The sequence below is a fragment of the Mustela lutreola genome, chromosome 5, assembly GCF_030435805.1.
Source record: "Mustela lutreola isolate mMusLut2 chromosome 5, mMusLut2.pri, whole genome shotgun sequence".
In the NCBI taxonomy this organism is placed as follows: Eukaryota; Metazoa; Chordata; class Mammalia; order Carnivora; family Mustelidae; genus Mustela; species Mustela lutreola.
Window position 1 is genome coordinate 68,103,843 of NC_081294.1, and position 13,257 is coordinate 68,117,099.

Sequence of the window (13,257 nt, forward strand, 5' to 3'; positions counted from 1 at the left end):
CACACACACACACACACATCCCTCCCTTATTCTTTATTCATCAGTTGACGAGCATTTGGGCTCTTTCAATAGTTTGGCTATTGTTGATAATGCTTCTATAAACATCAGGGTTCATGTGTTCCTTCAAGTCTGTATTTTTATACTCTTTCAGTAAATACCTAGTAGTGCAATTGCCGGGTCCTAGTGTGGTTGTATTTTTAACTTTTTGAGGAACATCCATACTGTTTTCCAGAGTGGCTGCACCACTTAGCATTCCCACCACCAGAATAAGGGGATTCCTGTTTCTCCACATCCTCACCAATACTCATTGTTTCCCATGTTATTAATTTTAGTCATTCTGACAGGTATGAGGGTGATAGCTCATGGTTTTGATTTGTATTTCCCTGATGATGAGTGATGCTGAGCATGTTGAAAGTTAGATTTAAACAATATGGTTGCAAATATTTTCGAGGGAGAGTTCTCAAACATTTAAGGCTCATGTATACACTTGAAAATCATTGTCATGATTAAGATGTTAAGCTGTGTTTCAACCACATCAGCACGAAGCACATTTGCAGAAAAATGTTAAAGTCACTAAACATATGAAATTTCATATTAAAATTTGTCTCTAAATTTCTATACAACTTTGATGGCTTACAACAACAAATATGTCATTAGTACAAAAGTGAAATGTAAAACTGTGAACATCAAAATTGTATGCATTATGAAGAGTTACTTATATTAAAAATGATTTGGTTCACCAAAAAATCCACCAGAAAAAATTTTGACATAGAGGTTCCTTTAGAAGACTTAGTGTGTTTAAAATTGTTCAATTTTTCAGGAGCATTTCTAAGTAAAGGGTATAAAATTCTATAGGCTATTACTATATTTGAATTTTTGTAATCATACTGAATGTCTTGACTTCTTGAAAAACTGTAACCATAAAAAATTCAGAACAAACAAAGTTGCATATATTTCCAGGTTTATGTCATAGAACATTAAAAGATTACCTACTACCCAAACACCAACAAATTTCTTTGTTTAAGGTTTGACACATGATAGGGCCGCTGGCAGATTATGTGTTTTATAAGCAAGGGTCAGCCTGTTACAGAAATGTGAGTTCTCGGAGAGAGGAAGAAAAATTATTTTTGTCAACATTTTAAATCTTTTTCAGTGTATTCATTATTGAACCCAAAATAAACATTTTCATCATTAGACTTCAGTGGCACAGCATTGATCATTTTAGGTCACGGTTTTTCTATAACATCAGTTAAAAAGGGATTTAGTTGAGGAATGTGCTGTGCTAACAGTTAGTAGGAATAATGAATGGAGGAAAACATACCCACTCTGTGTAGACTTTCCATCTATGGAGTTTTTGTGAGAAGGAGACTGGTTATTGTGGCTGAGTGCACCCAAGATGCTTTAGTCATGGTGCAAATAGGGAAAAAATCCTTAAATCAGAGAACTGGATTCTATCAGGATGTAGCTGGCATTTTTGTAGGAGAAAATCTTTTCTAATTTTGGAGCTTTGAACCATGGCCAACTTGTTAAGAGCATAAATCCAACTTCCCTTTCACTAGGTTTTCATATATTTTGATGTATTCTTAGGTTCATCGAGATTTAAAACTTAGAATTGAACTCTTCTTGGGAATAGAATTTTTTTTTTCCACCATGAAGTGATTATCTTTGTCTTTAGTAATGCTTTTTGCCTTCACATCTATGTTGATAGTAATCCTGGAACTATTTCTCGGTGACAGTTTGCGTGGTAAAACTAGTTCATCATTTTAATTTGGCCCTTACATTTTCATGTGTTTGTAAGTATATTAACATTGATTTTTGAAAAATCAAGTCAGACAATCTTAGACTTACTTCATTCCTCGTTCCTTTCTTGACTTCTGGGATGATTAAATGTTTTTTTTCTCACTTATTTTATTTTTATTTGAGAAAGAGAGAAAATGTACATAGCATGTGAGGGGCTGAGGGAGAGAGAGAATATCCAGCAAACTCCCTGTTTAGTGTGGAGTCTCATGCTCGGCTGCATTTCCCAGGTTATGATCCCAGGATGCTGAGATCATGACCTAAACAGAAATCAAGAGTCAAACACTCAACTGATCGAGCCACCTAGGCATCCCTTTCTCATTTATTTTAATACTGTTAATATAATTAATTATATAATTACATATATTAGTATATAAATATATATATTAATTATAATGAAAACTGCTTCTCTAATATAAGTTGTGATTCATCTATTATAAACTATATCAAAAACAAAAGTCGATTTTTAAAAATCTACTGCAGATGATACAAGGATTTCAGAAAATTTTGAGTTTATAGTTTTCCTTACCTATTTAGGAGCTCAAAGCTCCTATGCATGTTAGTCTTGTTTTAGTAACTCAATAAGACATTATTATTGTTATGGTTACCATTATATTGTCAATGTTTATTTAGATTTGTATAATTTTTTCCTGAGGTATAACTTGCATGCAGACATTTGCAATGAAACATTTTTTTCTCAGCTGTGCCTTGACATTTCATTTTCTTACAGTGACTTTCAAAAAGCAAATTTATCTTTTATAGTTTTAGCTTTCATGTTAAATCAATGACATTTAAAGTTGATTTTCATGTATTTTGTGGGAAAAGGTTCAAGTTTTAATGTTTTTCCATGTAGAAATATCTGGTTATAGTGGTACCATTTGCTAGGAATACTTTCCTCAATACATTGAATTATCTTGAAAATAAAATAGAAAATCAATTGATCATATACCTGTGGATGAATTTCTGACCTTCATATTTTGTTCAATTGATCTACGTAACTATCCTTAAGAAAGTTTCGATTACTATAGTATTATTGTAAGTTTTGGAATTAGATGATCTATTCCCAAAAACTTCATTTTGTAAAAAATTTGTGCAAGCTATTTTAGATCCTTTGCATTTTTATATTAATTTAGGGATTGGCATTTTTATATAAATGACTATCCTGGAATATATACATTTTTAAAATTTACAAACCAGATTGAAGGAAAATGACATCTTAGTAATAATAAGTTCTCCAAGCTAAACGTCATATACCTCTGCAATTACATTTGTCATCTTTAATAACTGTATAGTATTTGTAGTTAAAATTGTAAAGTTCAGGCATATTTTAAGTACACCCCTCATGGGTCATGTTTGTTATAATGGTATCTTAAAATTTCATCTAATGAATCTTAAGCTTTCTATTAGGTCTGTTTTGTATATGGCATGAAGTATGATTGAAATCCTTTTCTCCCCCATGGGTCTGTTTCTGAGCTCTCATTCTGTTCTTTTGATCTATGTGTTTATCCTTAACCAACACCACACTGTCATGGTTACTGTAGCTTTATATGAAGTCATGAAATTGAGTAATGTGAGTCCACCCATTTTCTTCCAGCATTGTTTTGGATATTATAGTTAATTTGACTCTTCACATCCATTCTAGAATAAGCATATCAGTGTTTAAAAAAAATTTTTTTGCTGGAATCAAGGAAATACAAGCCAAAACCACAATGCAATACCATCTCACAACAGTCACAATGGCTAAAATTAACAAATCAGGAAATGACAGATGTTGGCAAGGATGTGGAAAAAGGGGAACCCTCCTACACTCTTGGTTAGAATGCAAGCTGGTGCAGCCACTCTGGAAAACAGTATGGAGATTCCTCACAAAGTTGAAAATAGAGCTACCCTACCACCCAGCAATTGCACTACTGGGTATTTACCCCACAGATATAAATGGAGTGAACCAAAGGGGCACGTGCACCTGAATGTTTATAGCAGCAATGTCCACAATAGCCAAATTATGGAATAAGCAAACTATGTAAGAGCCCTGATGTCCATCGGCAGATGAATGGATAAAGAAAGTGTGTTGTGGAGATACACACACACACACACACACACACACACACACGAATATTATGCAGCTATCAAAAAGGAAATGAAATAAGTTGCAATGACGTGGCCAGAACTAGAGGGTATCGTGCCAAGCGAAATAAGTCAATCAGATAAAGACAATTATCATATGATCTCACTGATATGTGGAATTTAAGAAACAAGGCAGAGGATCATAGGGGAAGAGGGAGAAAATATGAAACAAGACAAAACCAGAGAGGGAGACAAACCGTAAAGAGACTTTTAATCATAGGAAACAAACTGAGGGTTGTTGGAGGGGAGGAGGGTGGAGGGATGGGGTAACTGGGTGATGGACACTGGGGACAGTATGTGTTGCAATGAGCACTGGGTATTAGACTGATGAATCATAGACCTGTACCCCTGAAACAAATAATACATTATATGTTAATTAATCACATTTAAATTTTAAAAAGTCACTCTTGGGGCACCTGGGTAACTCAGTGGGTTAAGCCTCTGCCTTCGGCTCAGGTCATGATCTCAGGGTCCTGGAATTGAGACCCACATCAGACTTTCTGCTCGGCAGGGAGCCTGCTTCCCCCTGCCCCACCTGTCTGTCTGCCTACTTGTAATCTTTCTCTCTCTGTCGAATAAATTAAAAAAAAAAATCTTAAAAAAAAAGTCACTCTCATATAATGAGAAATAAAATTAATTATGTGTGGGAATTGCAGGATTGCTGGAGCACAGTGAGAAAAGTGTGACTTTCACTGGATGATTCAATCATATGTATGTGTTACCTATAAAAAAAAAAGTTAAATTAAAAAAAAATAAGAAGTATAAAAAATTAAGAAAAAATTCTTGCTGGAACTTTGAGTGGGATGTCATGACCCCAAGGATCAAGTCATATGTTCTTCCAACCGAGCCAGCCAGGTGCCCTTTGATTAGAATGTCTTCAATCTAGTGATTAAGAACAACTGATGCCTTAAACAGTGGTTTTTCTGCTTCATAATCATGGTCTAGCTCTGCATTTATTTAGGCTCCATTTATTTATTGCTCTCATCTTATTTGTGCTTTTATTTTGTGGCCCAAGTATTTCATGTGTTTGGTGTCAGCAAAAATGGTCCTGGGGTGCCCGGGTGGCTCAGTCGCTTGTGTCTGACTCTGGATCTCAACTCAGGTCTTGATCTCAGGTTCCTGAGTTCAAGCTCCAAGTTGGGCTCTAGGCAGAGCATGGAGCCAATTAAAAAAAAAAAAAAAAAAGACAATGCTACTGTTTTCTTTTTTCAATTTGAGTTTTAAATAATTAATGACTAGTATATAGTGGATGCACTTACGCATTCACTCATTTCTTTAGGTATATCTGATTTATTTTGAAACTGCTAAATTCAGTTCTAAGAATGTTTCTATACATCACTTGAGGTTTTCTACATGGACAGTTATAATCAGTGAATAGAAATGGTTTTATCTACTTCACAAATGGGGTGTTTTTTATTTAATTTTACTACCTCCTTAGACTGGCTAGGACATGGAACAGAAGTAATGCAAGAGGACATCCTCACCTTCGTGACATTAGGGAGAAAGCATTCAGTTTCTCATCATTACACGTTAACTGCAGGAGTTTTGCAGATGTTCTGTATCAGGTTAAGCAACTTTCCTTCTGTTCTTAATTGCTGAGTTTTGATGATGAATGGGTGCTGAATTTTAGCAATGTTTTTTCTGCATCTGTTGAGATGAACATGTAGCTTTTCTTTAGTCTGCTGATACAATGAATCCTTCTGGCCAAATTTTGAATATTAAACCAGTCTTAGGGTCCCAGGATAAATCACACTTGATCATGAGACACTCTCTCTTTTTTTTTTTTTTTCCTATTTTGCTGGATTAAAATTGTTAATACTGTATTTAAGTTTTTTTGCATTTATGTTCATAAGGGTATGTTAAAGTGGCTGGTTTTATTTTTATAAAACGATTTCTTGGGAGAGTTTGTGAAAACTGGTTTTATTTTTTAATGTTTTGGTAGAATTCATTAGCCAAACAATCTGGGCCTTGAGATTGTTGTGCTGTAAGTGTTTTTATTATAAATTCTTCTTGTTAGTACAGGACGGTACAGATGATCTGTTTCTTCTTGTATAAGATTCAGCAAGTTGTGTCTGTTAAGGGATTTATCTGCTTCATTAATTTGTTGAGTTTTTGGATAGAGATTGGTGGTAATACTGTCTTTTGATTTTTTTTTTTTTAAATCTTTAGGAGCCATAAAAAATGTTCCTCCTTTGATTCCTGATAAGGGTATTTTTTTGTCTTCTCTGGTGGTTTGGATTTTTTTTTTTTAATCACTCTTAAGAAGTTTATCTATTTTACTGATCTCTATAAGGATTCAGGTTCTGATTTCACTGACTGCTTTCTCCCTTTCCATCTCTTTGTTTACAGTTTTACCAATTTTTGTTCTTTTTTACTTGCTTTAACTTTATTGACTCTTCTTTGTTAAGGTTCTTCAGATTAAAACTTACTTTATTTGATACATTTTTCTCTTTTTCGTATATTGGTATTTAATGCTATAAATTTTGAACAGTTTTAACTGCAACCCATAGAACTACACATTCTGTGAGCTCAGTTCTTTGAAATACCTATTAGCACTTTGTTAGGGGAAACAGCTCTTGTATTTCTTTTTCTTCCTTGTATTCTCGCACAAGACAAGCTTCTGAGCAAAAGCCATTTTTGGAAGAACAAATATGCCTTGGAAACTGGAAATAGTGTCTACTTAAAGAGAGAGAACGCCGGAGATGTCACAGGTTAATTAATATAGCTTCCACTGCGGCTTACTTCCTTCGAGACATGTATTTGAAAATAATTTGTATTGTGTCGTTTGGTGAATTGTTTTGTAAATAACACTAAAGTCAAACTGGCTAGTAGTTTTTTGCAGGCCTTTTGTGTCCTTAGTGATTTGCTCTTGTTTTGTAAAGTATTGAGCGTACCGAATTTTTCTTTCTTTTCTTTAATTTCCTTCCTTCCTTTCTTCTTTCCTTCCTTCCTTCCTAAAAAGAGAAAGCACGGGCTGAGGGAGAAAGAGAGAGAAAATCTCAAGCAGACTCCAAGCCCTGTGCAGAACCTGACGTGGGCCGCGATCTTACAACCCCAAGACAATGACCTGATTTGAAATCAGCAGCTGGAGGCTTAACTGGCTGAGTCAGCCAGCTGCCCCTGAGAGAGTACTGAAATCTCAAGCTGTAGTTGTGGGTATCTCTAGCTCTCTTTCCAGTTCCTTGAGCTTTTGTGTCATGTATTTTTAAACTCTCTTCTTAGACGTATACATTTTTGGGATAGCTGTAACTTTTCTGGTGAATGAACCTTTTGATCATGATAACATGTTCTTCTTTATCCCTTTTTATGTCTACTTTCTTTGAAATAAACATTGTCAGTAAATTTCCCCTTCAATTAGTGTTTGTACAGTATATTTTCCATTGTCGTTTACTAACTTTCTGTATACTTGATGGGTGTTGCTTATAGAAACCATACACATATTTGAGTCATGTTTAAATCCAGTCTGATAGTGTTCCTTCTAATTGACATATTTGTACCATTTGCATTTCATCTGATTATTTAGATGGTTGAAAGCCACCACCTTACTAAATACTGTATAGTAATTCCATCATTTCTTCTTCTCTGCTGCATTTTAATGATCTTTATTTTGCTTCCACTTTACCTCCACTACTGGCTTACAATTGATACCCCTTTTCTTCCTTTTTTAAAAAAAGTATGTTCCTTATGGTTTACTATATTCATCTCTAAATAACTAGTCTACCCTCAAATAATACTACTTTACTTCATATGTAGTGTAAGAATTTTGCAACGGTTTATTTCAGATTCCCTTTTCACATCCTTTGTGTTATCTTGAGCATATGTATTACTCTTACACATGTATTAATCCAGAGTACATTGTTACTATGTTTGCTGCATAATGAATTACCTTATAGAGCAATTAGGCATGGTTTTAAGCATGATCTTAAAATGGTTTTTTATTTGTTCTCCCTCTGAGTCTTCAACTACATGTATATTGGACCATTTGACACTTTCCCACAATTCTTAGATGCTGTGGTTCTTATGTATTCCTCTCCCCACACACACACTGATTTTCTTCTCTGTTTCAGGTTGGGTAATACACTGATCTTCCTTTAGTTCACTGATTTGTTTCCTCAGGTATATCCAATATACTTTTGGTCCTGATGAGGTCATTCTTTTTTCTTTTTAAAAAGAAGTATTTATTAATTTGAGAGAGAGAGAGAAAGAGAGAGGTGTGTGTGAGTGGGGGTAGAGGGAAAGGGCAGAGGGAGGGGGAAAAGAGAGAATTTCCAGCATACTCCTGCTGAGCCAGGAGGCTGATTCTGGGCTTGATTCCTGGACCTGAGACTTTTTATTTTTTTTAACCTCCTTTCCATTCTTTTATTTTTGTAGTGAACTTTCTGGAAGTATCTGGTGGGGGTTGTAGGGAGCTGGTGGTGAGGGGAACCTCCTGGGTGGGGGTTAGAGGGATATTGCTCTGAGCAACCTATTCCAGGGGTCTTGTGTGGGGAGGGTGTGAGGAGTTGGACCAGCACAAGGGGAGACACAGCCACACAAACAAACAGATTGCAGCATGTGGGGTAGAGGGGAGGAGAAGCTGGGCGCCATATTGCACTTTGGGAGTGGGGCCAGGCTGAAACCCCTTTCAAACTAGATCCTAGGGAGGAGGCTGGAGGCTATCACATTCCCTCCCCCTCTTGAGGAAAAGATGAGACCCCAAACCAGGGTTAGGGAAGAAGGTAGGCAGCCAAGTGGTCCTGGGAGGGACCATTACCTGGTCAGGGATTTTTTTTTCTTGTTAAAATTAATGATGTCTTAGATTTGATGGAATATGAAATACAATGGGCTTTGACAAATCAGTGAAAGTTAATTCAAGTTTACATTTAAAGAAATGCAAATGGCACTTAGAAGGATGAATAGATGTTAATCTTATTTATAATTTTGAAAATAAAAATTTAGAGGAAAAAGAAAATGCCATTTCACCTGTTTGACTCACCACAGATCAAGTACAGAGTGGTTGAGGGTATGTGTAAACACACATCCTCCCACAGGTTTGGTGGCAGATTCAAAAGACAAATTGGCATCCTTAAAAGACAACTTGATGTGTATCAAAATTGAGAAGAAAGATTTTTGGCCAATAATTCAATATTTGCCAACTTACAGATCTATTCATGTTCAGATACGAGCTGACAAATAGAGTCACTGTGTTATTTTTAATGCAAAGAACAAAAATAACTTTAGTATTAATGACTAGTTGCATAAATGATGAGACATCCAATCAGTATAATGCTATCTAGTTCATTAAAAGTGAGGCAGATGTGTATGTGCCAATAAAGAAAGATCTGAAATATATTTTCAGCAAAAAGAGACCAGGTTTGGAATAGTGCCTGTGTACATATAAAAAATGCTTTGGTTTGTGGAGAAAACAAACTAAACAAGCCAAATATATTATATACATACACAAAGGCAAAATTCAAGAGGTATATGCTGGTAGCAATATTATTTTCAAACAGAGAACTAGGTAAGGGATACCTGGGTGGCTCAGTGGATTAAGCCTCTGCCTTTGGCTTAGGTCATGATCTCAGGGTCCGGCTCTCTGCTCAGCAGGGAGCCTGCTTCCAACTCTCTCTCTCTGCCTGCCTCTCTGCCTCCTTGTGATCTCTCTCTGTCAAATAAATAAATAAAATCTTAAAAAAAAAAAAAAAAAGAACTAGGTTAAAAAAAAAAAAAAAGACAAAGGTCACTGGCTTGACAGTTTGCCCTTGGCGGTAAGCAGCCTCAGGCAGCCCTAGGTATATGTACGCAGTAACTCATATTTGTATAATTAATCAGCTACCCTAACTGTCGACCTTGAACCTGTTAAGCATTGTTTGCTTCTTGGTGTGAACCTCATGGGAAGAACAGGCCTCTCTGACTCTTATGTCCTTGCAGTTGCTTTGTCTAGATCGGCTAAAATTGACTCCACACTTCTGTAGTTTTATGTGTATGTTAGGTATTTCTCTTTGTTGAAAGGCTCGATTCTGTTTCTTGGTTTGTTTTGTTTTTGTCTAAACACCAGCAGTTCTTTTTCATGGTTCTTGGGAGATCTGTCATAGAGAGTGCTGCCCATTAACCCGGCTGTTTCTCTTCTTTGCCCTACGTATGTCCCCAAACTTGCCGCTGTCAGATAGTCCACGGAAACCAGTGTGGTCACGATGGCTGGAATATGTCCGTCCTTTCTGGTGATTGTTGGGACAAGCACTATTATTTTTGCTTTTGCTTGCGTTGAATGATTTATGAGTGAACTATTTAATTTTTGGAGCACTTGACATTTTTGACCTCCCATCCATCAACCCTTTCGAATTATTTTGTTTGGTAGATTGAAATACTGCTTCATTCCTCTACGGACATTTTCAGTTTTTCCTTGTCAAAGGAGTTACTGCCCTGGGTTTACCCACGAGAATTATCAGGGAGGTAAGCAGATGGCTTTCAGAAGCAGGCACAGCGAGGGCTCGGCGGAGGATGTTTACGAAGAACAATGGCCCTGTTTAAGTGCTTTGCTATCATAAATTCTTAGAAAATAGCCTTTTTCCCTTAAACATTGCACTTCTGTCATGATGGTAAAGCAAACCAAAAAACCTTAGTATTCTCCTACTTAGAAAAAGTCTAAATAAAAATTTTTGCTGTTGTTAATTGACCATATGAATACATTGAAAATGACATTGATATAGATGGCTTTATGAGACAGTAATAAAAGTAGTCCTGGTTTTATTCTAGTTATTTAGCTAAAAGCATTCAAAATTGCTATTGAAATGGTGATAAAGCACTTTTGGTTCTAAGACTCAATCGTTAGTGGTGAATGCCTTGTTGTTGAACCTTAGCAAAAATATCAACATTCTAAGACTGAAATTGGTAAATGAATCAGATACTATCAGTACTCTGAGATAATGAGAAATCTTGGTCATGCAATATATAGTTAATAAGACAGTTGTTTTGTGTCTACATTTGTTTTCTTGAACTCAAAACTTAGGGGTTAATTAGACTGGTTTGATGTTTTTCTTTATAACATTGTGAGTATTGTTTCTTGGGGTGGGAGTCTTAATTCAGAAGATAGGACCCAGTGTAAGATTTCATTGTGAGTAAGACACTGGAACGAAAACAGCTATTCTCCTAACACTAGCTGAGCTCAAGTTCTGTTTCTGTTTTGGGGCCTAATCTGAGATGTGTTCACCGGTTAGTCTAGAAAGAGTGCCGAATCAATCATTTTGTCTCAAGCCAAACTCCTGGGAAAATGTTCAGAGAAAAAAAAAAAAAAAATCTGTGTTTATTATGCCCAAGAGTTTTCTAAGGCAAGAAAAAGGAACTGCTACCTACTCATCAAGAGAAGATGTTTTTCCTTTCTGTTGAATAATTTATAATTGATCCCCATGTAAGACACATTAAAGTAATAACACTGTGCTCTCTTCATTTCCTGGGACCTTCTTAGTGACAGAAAACTTCTTCTCTATTAGGACACATAGACAATGATACCTCAGGATTAGAGCCAGTTAGAACCCTAAATGTTAGTTGACCCAATTCTACTCTTTGGAGGATACACTCATCTTAAAAATATAAACATCTGTTGATTCAGCATAGCTCTCTTGTCTTCCTGCTATGTGCCAGTCTCTGTCCTATGTATTAAAAATACAGCAATAAATGTGACAAAGACTCTGTTTATAGGAAGCTTATATCCTAGAATGAACTATAGTCTTCCAGAAGCATAGGAAATAAGGCCCTTTTCTTAGCTGAGGTTTTACAGATCAAGGATACTCTATCATTTAAAAGTAACTTCTTGAAAAGGCACTCTGACACATTGCTTCTGTAATTTACTCCATGATATCTTAACATTTGCTTTCAGAAAGAAAATCTCCCTAAGTCCAAGCAATTTTCATTTATTCTATTCTTAAGAAGTAGAGGGTTGCTGGTCGATGACCTCTATACTAATGATTTTTAAACTAGAGACTTTATTAAATTAGGGATAATGTTCAATGCCTCTAGGTCCAAGACAGTTTTGCATTTGTAGTAGCCATCTGGGTGATGCTGTCAAGGCTGGCTCTTCAAGAAAGGTCGTGCTTATTTACAATTGTGCCCACCACTTAGCAAAGCCTGTAAAAATCTTTATGGTGAAGGTTATAGTCATTCACTGTGTGGATTCAACATATTTATGACAGAGCAACCAGAGACTAAAGAACATAGTGGTTAAGAGTTAGGGATTTAGGGGCGCCTGGGTGGCTCAGTGGGTTAAGCCACTGCCTTCGGCTCGGGTCATGATCTCAGGGTCCTGGGATCGAGTCCCACATTGGGCTCTCTGCTCAGCAGGGAGCCTGCTTCCTCCTCTCTCTCTCTGCCTGCCTCTCTGCCTACTTGTGATCTCTCTCTGTCAAATAAATCAATAAAATCTTAAAAAAAAAAAAAAAAGAGTTAGGGATTTAGAATCAGAGAATCTCTATTAACCTGTCCTTTCATCTGTAAAGTGGAGATAATCGATATTACTTACCACATCAGGTGGTTATGGAGATTAAATGAGATAATGAATATGAAAAGTGCACATAATTTCTGGCACATACTGTTACATGTATGTGAGATACACACACACACATATTAGATTTCCAGTTATTATAATATGAAAGGTTATGGCAGGCTTTTCCCACATGCTCAGAGAAAACACAATCACAATTAAGTATGCAGCTTCGTGTATCTTCATTTACTTAATCCTCACAGTAATCCTGTGGTAGGTTAAATCTTTAATTGTACTTATTAGAGGAGGAAACTATAGTAAAGGACAGTTAAAGGACAGTTAGTGAGCCCATAACTAGGAAATAGTTGATCTGGGTGTCAAATACAGTTTGATTCCAGGATCTGCCTGTGAACCACAGTGCTAGTCTTATCTAAAAAGCTATAAAGCTGAAGGTCATCTCTAAGGTGGGTTTTGGCAATCACACAGTCCCAAAATGAGCATGGGAAAAGTAGGTGATTGAGTCTGTTCTTGCCAGTATTGAAAATGGCATGGACAGAGACTGAAACATGGGATCAAACAGGAAGGAAACGGGAGTATTGATTTATTGAGGCATGCGTTAATAGGGGACTTGAAAAAATGGGTCAAATACCTTGCATACTCTGAGATTTTATTAAAAGAGCATTAATCTCAAGGGGATGGAAACTTTTGGGGGACTTCTTGGGTTCCCACTGATGGTGTTGTTCAGGAAAGTTGAAAAAGTGATGAAAAAGACTACTAATGCCAAGCAGTTGACATAAATTTCAGGGAGATGTGTTCCCTGGATATGAAAGATGTGCATTTTTCTGTGTTGTGTTTGGGTGAAATGTGCACTGTTTTCCTTT

The 13,257-nt window shown here is 36.2% G+C and overlaps 1 long non-coding RNA gene across 3 annotated transcripts in view; it reads right to left on the minus strand.

Annotated features, from left to right (window-relative positions):
- The window catches only part of LOC131831365 (uncharacterized), a 46,546-nt gene that overhangs the window by 13,521 nt on the left and 19,768 nt on the right, over window positions 1-13,257 (minus strand). The window lies entirely within an intron of this gene.